We start from the raw sequence: 12,561 nt of genomic DNA on the forward strand, positions 1-12,561 counted from the left end.
TTTTTGGCTACGGAGCACGATAACTGCTGATGCACAGCAATCAGTACACCGCCCCCCCGCACGCCTTGGGAATCCTTTCGATAGACATTAAATTCTGGTGGGTCGGCTAGTACTTCTGTATCTGCTATATCTTCTGTTAGCCACGTTTCGGTTATCACTGTTATAGTACTTTTAGATGATAAAAGAAGGTAAGGAAAAGCGTCACGATTTGGAAGGAAACTGCCTGCGTTGGTAAAGATTACAGACAATGATATCCTAGGTTTGGGCTTAAGAGTACAACAGACATTTTTACGACGGGGAAATTGCTATATTATTTCTTTGACAGACTGCGTTTGTTCGTCGTAGACGTAGCGCTTACGGCCCATATGCAGTGTTTTGAATCGCAAAGAAAAGGGTAATGCTTTGCTTTTCGCGAAAGTTGTGAGGTGCCTGAGAGCGTTTTGTACGAACGAGCGAAATCCTCTCCAACGCTGAAGCTGGTTCCTTTGAACTTGCGGCCGTTAGAAAGAATCAATTCTTTCGTTTTATGGAAGGTGAATTTTGCTATGACAGGACGGTGGCGGTTAGTACCTGTGCGATGACCGAGACGATGTGCGCGCTCAATTTCCTTTAGCTCGATACTAATATTCAGATGATCGTGGCAGTGCTTGATGGTAAGTTGCTCGGTCAGGGCAAACGCCTCTGATCCAGTTGATTCAGGGAGGCCATAAAAAATAAGATTATTGCGTCGTGACTGGTTCTCGGCGTCATCAATACGCGTTTCAAGCCTGTGTACCACGGTGGCCACTTGAGCGGTAGACGTTTTGACGGTTTCAAAGTCAGAGCGCAGGGAGACAAGATTTTGATAATGCCCCTCTAGATCAGTCATGCGTTTGCCCATATCAGCAATAGCTTTGTCCGTCGACAATAAATGAACTTTCAGGTCTTGAACCTGACTGATTAATTGCGACTATCCAGCAGACAAGTTCTTCAATTCAACTAGTAAAGCGTTGCAGTCCGGCCCCGGGTTGCTTTCGATATCACCCTACATCATCAACAAAGCACGAATTACATGAGAGCACTCAAGAGCGACAAGAAGGCAGCAGTGCGGGCTCGGCAGCTGAAGCAGGAAGTAATTGCTAGACTTCTTACAAAAAAGACTGTAAGCTTTACCAACCTGCCTGACAAGAGTGAATGGTTTAGCGATCTGCGTCTGTGCACAGCCGCCGAGCCCACAAGGCGCCACCGGTAGCGCCTGCTCTTTTGTAGTTGACCGTAAGGTTGGTGTCGATGATGACAGGTTCGTCCATGCTGCATCGAACACCACCGTCTTCAGTAGCGATGTCATCGAAAACGCAGATCCGCCGCTCCCGACGAAATCCAGGGGCTTGAAGGGCGGTGCAGTTGAAAAACCAGGGGCGCACATCAGAGAGGGGTGACAGGTAATCCTGTCAGTTTCACCTGACGAAGCACGACATTGCAGCGGGGCTGCCAGGGAAGCCGTCACTAGGGCTGGAAGCAACAGGCGCATGAATGCGCGCTGAAACACCTGCATGACAAGAGTGAATGGTTTAGGGATCTGGGTCTGTGCACAGCCGCCGAGCCCACTCTCGTCATGCTAGCGTAACACTCATGAAGCAAACCCTTAACATACCGGAACTTTCAGTGCGTCGTGCATACAGTCGCCTCTGCCTTTTCCACAAGATTTACCACAACCCGTTATTAAAAGAAAAACTTCTTATTCCTCCTTCCTACTTTTCATCCCGCAGCGATCACCTTCATAAAGTTTCCGTGCCATTTTGTCGCACGAACGCGTACTATTACTCTTTTTTACCTCGCACCTTCAATGACTGGAACCACCTCCCCACATCGGTCGCTACTATTATAGGCTCATCGAGGTTCAAGACTGCTGTTTTCCATGCCATCTAACAAATATTTTATTCATTGATCTGCATTCTTTTTCTGTGTATATGTACCACTCCTTTCTGTAGCGCCTACGGGCCTTGAAAGTATTTAAAATAAAATAAAATAAAACTATTCTGCATGTAGCTTGCACTATTTGACATCAAAAATGTAACAGCGCAAACACATGCAACCACAAAGTACCAAGGACGAGACACAAGCGCTGCTTGTATCTCGTAGATTGGGAGAGACGAAGATTCTCGGTAAGAGTGCAGACGCGACGGCGCGGGTCAGTTTGGGAGCGTTTCACATACAGAAATATGGCAGCAAGTGCGTAAACACCCCCTCTGTGTCGCTTTTTGCTGCAGAGCTTCAGTTTTTGGAAGCGACCGTTTACTAATTGATTGCATCTTAGTATCCATCGCTTTTCTCTACTTTTTATTTTTTCTAGTTTTTTCTTAGTTTTCTTGTTTTCCTGCGCCTGATTCCGTTGTCCGCCGGCACGTTCGTTCGTCGACGCGCAGTGTCCTGTTCCCCGATTGCGTATCACTCCCTCCCCCCTTCACTTCTGCCTTTCCCCTTATATAAGGTGTCCGTATTCCGTCAATAAAATTTAGTTGACAGTCAGCGCTTGTGTCTTGTCCTTGGTGCTTTGTGGTTGCATGTGTTTGCGCTGTTGCCATTTTTATGTCAAGTATGCACCAACTCGCCCAGAAAGAAGTTTTAATGAAGCTTGCACTATGTTGCATTCTATTCTGAAGCACCGCTTGTTCATGATAGAACCTATAGGTTATACCAAAGCTTCAGATCAAGAGAGTGAAAGGTGAAAGTTGAGCTTGCAAATTAAATGTCTGCCACTATGTCTTCAAGGAGAACATGCTGTTTTTAAGCGTCTTGTACATACTTGTTCAGATAACTAACATGGTACAAACTATGGTAGCTATAACTTAAAACTATTCCAATCTGTTTTTATTCCAAATTGACCATTAGCCCTCTGTGATAGATCAAAATGGCTCGGGATCTGCCCATATTGGTGTGGTGCCCACCCGTGTGGGCTGAACCCTAACCATTCTGACCTATCAGAGAGGGCTAATGACCAATTTGCAATAAAAACATAGTGGAATAGTTTTAGGTTGTACGGCCTTTTATGTGGACAACTGCACAAGTGAGTGCCCAGACTGGTTGGGGCATGTGGTTGTACTGCGTTTAACCATAGCAGACTAAACGTTTCGGTTGCTGAATTTAGTTATCAAATGAATAGGAGCTTCCTTATTCACATGTAAAATGTTACTTCTGACGTCTTTGCACCAGAAAAGTAGGCCATAGTTGATCATTGCAATAATAGTTCAGCATGCTAGTTCCATACAGCACTACACTATGTTGCTTACAGTGCAAGGAATGCCGTCAATATTCCCCGTATTCCATTGGTACCAATACGGAGTTGGGGTAAAATGGTTTTATAGGTCAAAGCAGATTATTGACAATGTGGGACCACAATGAACTCCTTAGTTAGATTAGACTTTAATTGCAGTGATCTTGTTTTAAACGGTGCTTGTATTTTATTTCGTGCGTGCATTCAAAGCAAATTAATGCTGCCCATTTATTTATACTTATGCCATACTTGTCTTTCATTTTTGGCTTAATTTCCTACTCATATGAAAAATCAATCAAGCACGAGAGGGCATAGGTGAAACTATAGTTAATTTAAGTGTAGAAATAATGCTTTAAAGGGACATTAAAATGAACAAAAAGGTAACTGCTGCTTGTGGCAAGTAACCTTTTTGAATACATATGCAGTTTGAATACGTTTGAAGTTCCAGTGATGTCCTGTATTTTCAAAGCCAGTGCAGAATAATATTGCCAATTTCAGCCAATTACGATGATGCTGTACGGGGCCTCAGAAAAGCTGAAGACAACTCAGACGTCGCAAGTGCAAGGGAGCGTGGCAGAGGAAAAAGGAAAAAGAAAAGAAGGCATTACAGGGATGAAGACGAGATTCCACTTCCGCAGCCACCACAGTCTATGCAGAAACGTATGCATTTTTTTCAGCCATCTGTAAAGAGGTGACAAAGATGTCATGGTCTCCATATTGGAGGGTTACTAGATTTGTTAAATACTGTCTACCAGTCTGCTATGCATGACAGTCATCAGCGGTGCTCTATATTGCCAGTGGAGGTATATCCAGGGGGTGGCACACTAGGCACGTGTCCCCCCTCCCTTTCTCTAATCAACTGTTACACCTAGAGTGCTCGTGGAATTTTGTCGTGTTCTCATGCAGGAGCAACACATGGTATTACAGAAAGACCTGCAAGGATGGAACCGTCAAGTATTTTGACTGTTTCACAGCACTCGGCATATAATGGTATGGTTTCTTGCATGCATTTAGGGTGCCTAAATGAAGTTTCCAATTTCATAATGCAGTTTGAGCATCTCGTTGCTTAAATCAAAAGAAGCAGCTCATTGCATTGCCACAATTTTTTATAACTGCAACTAAATCTGGAAATTTTTGCATCACTTGTTTTGCTATGCAGGTGCAATATGTTATGTGCAGGCCATCGAACCCCATTTCGGTTTTACTTGTTGCTTGAAACAGTTGTGGCATGTAATTTGCTGCCTATTAGTATTTCTTCTTGTGTAACATTTACACTCACAATTGTCATCACAGAGAGCTTGTATCACAGCATGTAGCAAATTTTAACATCGCTGGCTGCAGGGATGTAAAGCCCACTAACGTTTATGTAGCTGTCTGTGCACCTAACAGGTCTAAATATTGAACCTGAAACTTTAGTATTACAAAATGCCTTTATACTATTAACAAGTACCGCTGTTGTGATTGCAACGAGCAGAATTATTTCCAAGTTATACCTTATGTTCTTGTGCAGAAAGAACGCATGGTACTGCAAACCGGTCTGCAAAGGAGCCACTGCACTCGTGCAACTTTCCACAGCGCTCTGCACATAATGGTAAGACCACTAGCTTCTGTTGGGTTAGCTTGTGTTTCAGCACACTGAAAGATAAACTTTTTGATCTGCGTGAACGATATGTGCCGTCATGGGTGATGACGGAACGTTGCAGCAAAAGCAAGCCATGGCTTACAACAAAGGTGCACAGATGCGTTGAAGAGAGACATCTATACGCATACCTAAAAAGAAAATAATTGCAAGAAAGCAAGAATCATTTCAGAAAGATTACAAAAGATATGAACAGTTTGGTTCAAAAAGTCAAATTCACCGACTTCCAGTCCTTTGACCTGCAGATCCAGGATCACCCTAAAGTATTTTGGCAGTCTATATTTTAAAAAATAGAAAGGGTGGGCTGTCCTTCCCGCCACTTCAGCATGACGGAATTATTGTTCACTATAGTCTGCAGAAAGTGAACTGCCTTAAGGCGTTTTTAAGCTTGGTATTTTCTACTGCTGAAAGCAACATTTGCCCGGCCGACTATCGCCCTGACTTACCGAACCCCTGGCAGATGTTCTCTTTGAAGAGCGAGGAATCATATCATTCTTAAAATGCTTTAAAGAAAAGAGTGCTACTACACCAGACGGTGTACCCACGATCCTGCTCTCTTCTTGTGCTTTTTTTATGTCAAAGTAGCTGCAGATTTTCTTCACCAAGTCATTAGAGGACTGATCTTTAACCGATGAATGAAAACTTGCAAACGTTGTGCCTATACTTAAATCGGGACTTTTAAATATTGTTTCAAATTATTGACCAGTATCTTTGACCAGCGTGACATGTATAGTATTAGAGCACAAGCTTTATACCAATATGAGTCATTTAGTGCATGCCCATTGTTAAACATCCATCAGCATGGTTTTCGCAGCGGTTACTCGGGTGTCACCCAGCTTACAGAAATCACGTAAAACTCTTGCTTGGGCTAGCTGGTTCATGCTTGAATTAGTAAAGGCAAGGCGCAGAAGAACAGGACTCAAGAAGAATACACATGACAGGACCGGCGCAAGTCCTGTCGTGTGTGTTCTTGAGTCCTGTTCTTCTGCGCCTTGCCTTTACTAATTATAGAATTCGTTCATCACTTAACGTGCGCACGGCATATAGGACATTCTGTTGACTGTACATTTCTTGACTTCTCAAAAGCATTTCACGTTGTGTCACGTTCGTTATTATTAGAAAAATTATCTTGGTACAACATAATTGAGAACGTGTCTGTAAGGTGTCTGTTTACATATTTTGAGATGCCAACCAACAAAGACTCTAGGGACAACATAGGGGAAACTACTTGTATGTACTAATTGAATGAAAGAAATGATAAATTAATGGCAATCAAGGTGGATGTAAAAACAACTTGCCGCAGGTGCCGAATGATCCCAAGTCATCGCATTACGCATGCGATGCTCTAGCCAATTTAGCTACCGTGGTGCCGTTTCCCCATCCACTTTCTTCAGTATTTGCTTTACTACTGCAAGTAACCTTGGGAGTGTTTGCAAGTGCTACCACTCGCAAACCTTGCGGCTGATTGGAACATCCTTTCTGCCGCAGGCGTCACGAGTACGTGATTTTTTTTTTGTAAAGGCGACTGGTCAATAAACCCACGCGTGCTACCTGAAGGCATCAATGTTGCCAGATTCGAGACACTCCATGCCACCTGAAGGCATCAATGTAGCCGGATTAGAGACCCTCGACGAGGGTCTGGAATCCAGCAACATCGATGCTTTCAGGTAGCATGCATGGCTTTACTGACCACTTGAGGGTCTCGAATCTGGCAAGATTGATGCCTTCAGGTAGCATGCGGGGTTCATTGACCAGCTGCCTTCACCTAAAAAGATCACGTACTCGTGACGCCTGAAGGAGAAAGGATGTTCCACATGCGCCGACAAGGTTTGTGAGTGGCGGGGCTGGCTAACACTCCCAAGGTTACCCAAGAAAGTGGATGGGGAAACGGCACTGAGGTAGCTCCATTGGTTAGAGCGTCGCACGCATAATTCGAAGACCTGGGATCGTTCCCCACCTGTGGCAAGTTGTTCTTTGATCCACCTTAATTTCCGTTAATTAATCATTTTTTTATTTCCATTAGTAAATACAAGTAATTTTCCCCATGTTTTCCATCGTGTCTTTGTTTGTGGGCTTCTCATTATTATCCGGGCCCCTCAGTTATCCCCGCTTCTGCTCGTTGTTTACATATTTTGACACTTTGCGTAAATGAATACAACCTACAAACATTTACTACATGTTCTGGCATCGAGTTATAAATTACAAGCAATTACAATTAGGAATTGTAAATTAAATACAATTAAATTAAGAATTACAAGCAATTGCAGAAATAATGCATGGTAGTCCTGAGTGTTCTGCAAGGGAGCCACTGCAGCGGTGCTTTCCACGGCGTCCTGGATATGATGGAAAGACCTCTGGTTTGTCTTAATGTGGCTGAACAAAGTTTAACACTGTATATTCTGTATAATTATTTTTTCAATCTTTGTCCATCATCAAGTAATACATATTGTGTTGCTGATTTAACTGACAAAATAAAAATCAACACAAAGCAAAACAAGTTATGTGTCATGCAGCTGCCAACTGGGCAAATATTTATATCTTTGTTGGATATCTCAGAATTTTCATTTACTCAAAAATCCACAAGCCTCCTTACACAAGGGGCCAGCTGCACAAAAATTTAATATGATGGCTGCATGGCTTCAGTGTAGTCTGAGTGGTCACCTGAAGGTTGCTACTTATGCTACCGTATGCTCACTGCCTGAGTACAATTTCGACACTTTGAGTGAACGAATACAACCTACATACTTTCACCACACGTTCTCGCATTTAATGGCAGCTTTTCTTTGCTACAAGCAGTTGGGTTGAGCTGACTGAGCCATTTATATTGACTTTGCAAAATTTCTCATTATGAGTCCAACGCTAAATTCATGTTGCATTGCAGAAAGCTGCAGCTGAGTTGCATCTCAACGCCCTGTGGAGGAGGTAGATTTGAATTTGAAGACTGTTCTAAAACGCACACATTTTGTCAATGTGATCATTTTATTCGAAACTGCAGTTTATTGCTTCTATTTTGGTGACATTGCAGACAACGTTCAGACTGCCTTGCCAGGCTTATGGCCATACGTTAGTCGAGCGGTGACACCAAGCTCAGGTAAGGTATGCATGGCTATAGAAATCAGCTCCAATACTATATTTGTGCTGTTTTTTGGAGGTCATTACGACTGTAGGAGCCAGCCATTTGAGCATGAACATTTAGGTAGGTTGAGTGCATCATGTTCTAGTACCATGGCATGCCCGTTTATTCCCTTCGTTGCATCGACACTTGTCTTTGCGAATAGGGTTGGAGAGACGCCAGAAAACCAGCACCCATGCCCGCTCACCTCTTACGGCTGCCTCTCAACCAAGAAATGACATCTCACAATCAGGTAAGACTAAGTATATTGATTGCACTGATGTTACTTATCTTGGCATAACTTGCAGGATCATATGGGCTAAGCAGGGCTCCATTTCCTACTGCTGATGTACTGTCTAGTAAGTGCATAGTACTTTTAGTTGAATTTGGCGATAATTTGAATGCTAAGTTCATCCATGCTCTGTCATAAAAAAGGGCATGACTGTGTGTATTCCTTTCTGGTACAGCAGACAGTAGATTAATTTGCAAGTTCAATAGGCAATACTGCTGAATGAGCTTGCAAAATGTGATTACATTCATAGTGCAACCTCAACATTAGCATGTTATGCAACTCCAAACTTGTGAACTAGAAAACCTTGTTTTGCAATTGATGGACATTTCGTTGGCAAAGAACTTTGTGAGGGAAATGCACTCGCAATGGCTAAATAACTTGCAGTACCTACCTCAAGGCCCACAAGCAGGCCGGTTTCAACCGTGAATGGGCTATCTGGTAAACAAAACTACATTCTGTTAGACTGGTGTTCAAATTTGAGATGTTTTCTGGTGCTACGTGTTCTGTCTGTGCATAATGCATGCCCGAATTCCTTGGGCTTTTTTAACATAATGGTTAGCATCCAAAACCACAGCTGAGTGTGGCACCCTGGACAAAAATTAAGATGAAAAATAACTTACTGCGCGAAGGACAAGGACTGCGAGAGACGATATACACAGCGCTCTGTATGTCGTCTCTTGCAGTCCTTGACCTTCGCACTGTACATTATTTTTATCATGAATTACAAACTAGCCCAAGCGACCACTCTAATATTTAAGAATTTTGTGTGCATGGATTTTTGCTGTCGATGTGAAATAGACAAGAATCTACGAGTGTGCATCGTCCGAGTTTTCATTGTCAGCTTGCCTTGTCTACTACAGGTGGATGGCCTTTACCTTGCATCTCAAATTGACTGTATGCTTCATCTGCCAAACCTAACCTATGCCTGCGCATTTCTAGAACTCATCACTCTGTCTGCATAATTCTCTGCTGCCCTCAACTGCCTATTCTTCCTTTTATATATCACCATTCATCTCGTCTACCCATTATATGCATGAGACAACCTTTCCCGTTTCACTTCCCCTTATTCTAAACTAGAATGTCATTTGCCTACCTCCTGCATTTACATATATTTTTTTTATTTCATTGCTCATTGCATGACTGGCATTTTTTTATTTTCTTAGTTAAAAAAGTTCCAGCTCCATAGCCTAGTGTTAGCAGAATACAATGATTACATACATTTCTTTTCGAATATGTCAGCAAGCTGCAGATCTTTAATACATTGTTATTGTTACCTCAATTTTAGTAGGTTTTGAACACCACGTCCTCAAGACCTTGCAAACAATTTTAATGAAAGTTGAGCACCAAGGGCGCCAACGTGATGCCATTGCACACCAGCTATGCAGTGGCCCTTTGACAGTTGGGCCCGTAAAGGATGTGGTCCAAAAACCCTTCGAGGACAGCGAGGCATTCGAAGAATTTGATGCCGAGATATCAACAAATGAAGGAACAAGGACATGCCTGGTCTGATATCTTTTCTTTTCTTTACGTGCTGTATCAAATGTACTTGCATATATGAAACTGACATTCCAGTGCACGTTTTACAGGGATAGTGGTGCAGAGCAAAACATAACACGGACACTAGGAGGCACATAAAAAATACAACACACAGCGCTACTAGCAACAATGATTATTCTCTCAACCAGACTGCTTCTAAACCATCAGCGTCAAGCAGACATAGATCACGCGGAAGCACTGAGACATGCGCTATGAAAGTCACGCTATCGAAATTGTCATTGCTTACGCAGGAAAGCTAACTCCTTGGGAAATAACGCTATTGATGGCTTGGTAATGCAAAATTCACCAAGTATGTCGATATGCTCTGCTTCAACAATCAATACAGTGATCTCTTCTTTATAACGAGCAACAATGATGGCGAAAACAAGATTATTGTTGGCCGGATTGATTGCTGAGGCCGAGCATATCAACTTACCTAGCGAATTTTGCATTAGCAAGCCATCAATAGTGTCGTTTCCCAAGGACTTTGACTTCCTGCATAAGCGGTGACAATTTGTTCTGGTAAGTTATCCTGGGTCGTGAATATGGTTCGATAGTGCGACTTTCATAGTGCATGTCTCAGTGCTTCCACGTGATCTATGTCTGCTTGCCACTGATGGCATATAAGTGGTCTGGTTTTGAGAATAGGTTGTTGCTAGTAGCACTGTGTGTTAACATTTATGGGCCTCCTAGTGTCCATGTTTCATTTAGCGCTGCATCAAAAGTATTCCTGATGATTCACCAACAAGCCCCTCCCCCCATCACTACCCATGTTTTACAGATGCAGCAATTTCATGGTCTTGGTGGCAGCAGCATAGGACCCGCAACACAGCGCATTGTAGGAATTTTACTAAGCCAAGAAGTGGCTTTGCAGTAAGTTGGCTTGGGAAAAAAGGAAAGAAAAATTTTTCCGCACTGCAAGTGGCTGAAACAATCACAAGTAAGGCATTGGCTGCCTGAATGTTTATATTGTCTTAAGAAGAAACTTGTTAGAGTAATTTCCTTTCTCGCTTTCAAAAGTTAGACTTGTACGGGTTTACATACTTCGTAAAGTCAAGCGGAAGAGTGTTAAACCAGCTGAACCAAGTACTATTGCACTTGGGCAAGCTAAGATGGCTAATATGTCATTTCCTGTTGTTTCTGGATACTGTTAATGTTTTGCTTTGAGCTTGTATATACACAATGTTGCATAAGTAATCTCCAATGCATCTTTGAGGGCCTGTAAGACAAAATTTTCCTACATCAAAAAGAAGTGATGTCTAGAGTGTAATGAAGGTGTAGCTGCGCCACTGTGACGAAAAACTGCGAAAACAGCTGGCCAAGGCTGCCACAATTGAAGGTGAGTTTTGTATTCAGACTATCGGGAAAAATACTCAGAACATTATTATCTTACATGAATACTTAACATTTGAAGGTGAGTGTTTTCGTGCTTATCGGTTTGATCCCCATATGACAATTTGGATGCTGTCTGGCACCCAACATAGAGTCATGGGCTGCCTGTTTGAGAACTTGCACTTTGCTGTACTTGCAATATTTATATTCTTGCAGAACCATTGTCGTTATCAGTGCTCATCATCACAGTATATTATTTTCTTCTAGGCTCACTGGATGTGCTCTCAGATTTCTCGGATTAAATGCCTCAAAGTTCAAGTACAGAGCCCAATTTCAAGAGGATTTATATGTTCAAGAATTATTGCTGGCCTTGGCAAGGGCCAGCACAGTCATTCATAATATTCTAGTCAGGAAACTGCACTTCGTTGAAGAAATGCGGACTTTGGCAAGTGCCACCACAGTCTTTCATAATAAACTCTAGCCATTGGGAAACTGGTTATACTTATTTGCTTTAGCAGGTGCCATGACCATTACGCGTATGCATTGCCTGCTACAGATACTTTTTATAACCAGGTAGATTCATTTTCGTTGGTACAGAAAAATTACGTTTCCTTGCAGCCAGAATTTCATCCATGATTCAAAAGGCAGACTTGACATTACCTGGGCATGGTGCTCATGGCACCTTAAATATTGATTTTCGTGCGATAGATGAAGTAGCCGATTCAATATACAAGCACACGTCAGGCAATTAAGCAGCGCCAAACCTTACTGTGCATATGTGTTGAAAACTAGCTGATCATGGCAAGAGCTTGTGCTACTTTTGTCACGCAATGCCCAGTCACATTGGTGTGTTTAATATATGTAAATTAGCCTTGTATATATATTAACCAGCAAGCCGAGGCTACCAAGGCATTCTATTCATTAATGATCGACTTCTAAACGCAGCGATATATGCGGCCCATAAGCATGCCTTAGTGTTATGTTCTGTTAAACGCTAAACCAGGTTACTGAATGCAAAAATTCAGCATTCAAGGAAGCCTACAGGGCGCACTAAGTCCTCAAAACATCCTAGAAAAATCCTTGTGGACTACCTGAGGATGTTCTGAGGATGTGCCGAGGCCGAACATGCGGACTTTTCTAGGCCTTCGCAAGGACCAGTAGAGGTTGTCCTCAGGACGTTGCAATGTCCTTGCGGGGACGTACTGAGGACATACTCAGGACGTCAGTGCGTTGTCTTGGTAGCGACACCAGATACGTCGATTCGAACTGAAGGCATAGCTACGTAATTGAACGCTTGTGTCGGGGGTTATTTATTTCAAGAAGAAGAGGAAAATTCTGTACAAATGTGTGATTTAGAAGGGTCGCAAAAAGATCGTTGGGTACGGGTTCGTCAGAAG

General features: G+C 42.7%; 1 pseudogene; it reads right to left on the reverse strand.

The window, feature by feature from the left end:
* Positions 1 to 305: 305 nt before the first annotated feature.
* Positions 306 to 6,629, reverse strand: LOC142588554 (uncharacterized; annotated as a pseudogene).
* Between the last annotated feature and the right edge of the window lie 5,932 nt (positions 6,630 to 12,561).

The sequence above is a fragment of the Dermacentor variabilis genome, chromosome 7, assembly GCF_050947875.1.
Source record: "Dermacentor variabilis isolate Ectoservices chromosome 7, ASM5094787v1, whole genome shotgun sequence".
Lineage (NCBI taxonomy): Eukaryota > Metazoa > Arthropoda > Arachnida > Ixodida > Ixodidae > Dermacentor > Dermacentor variabilis.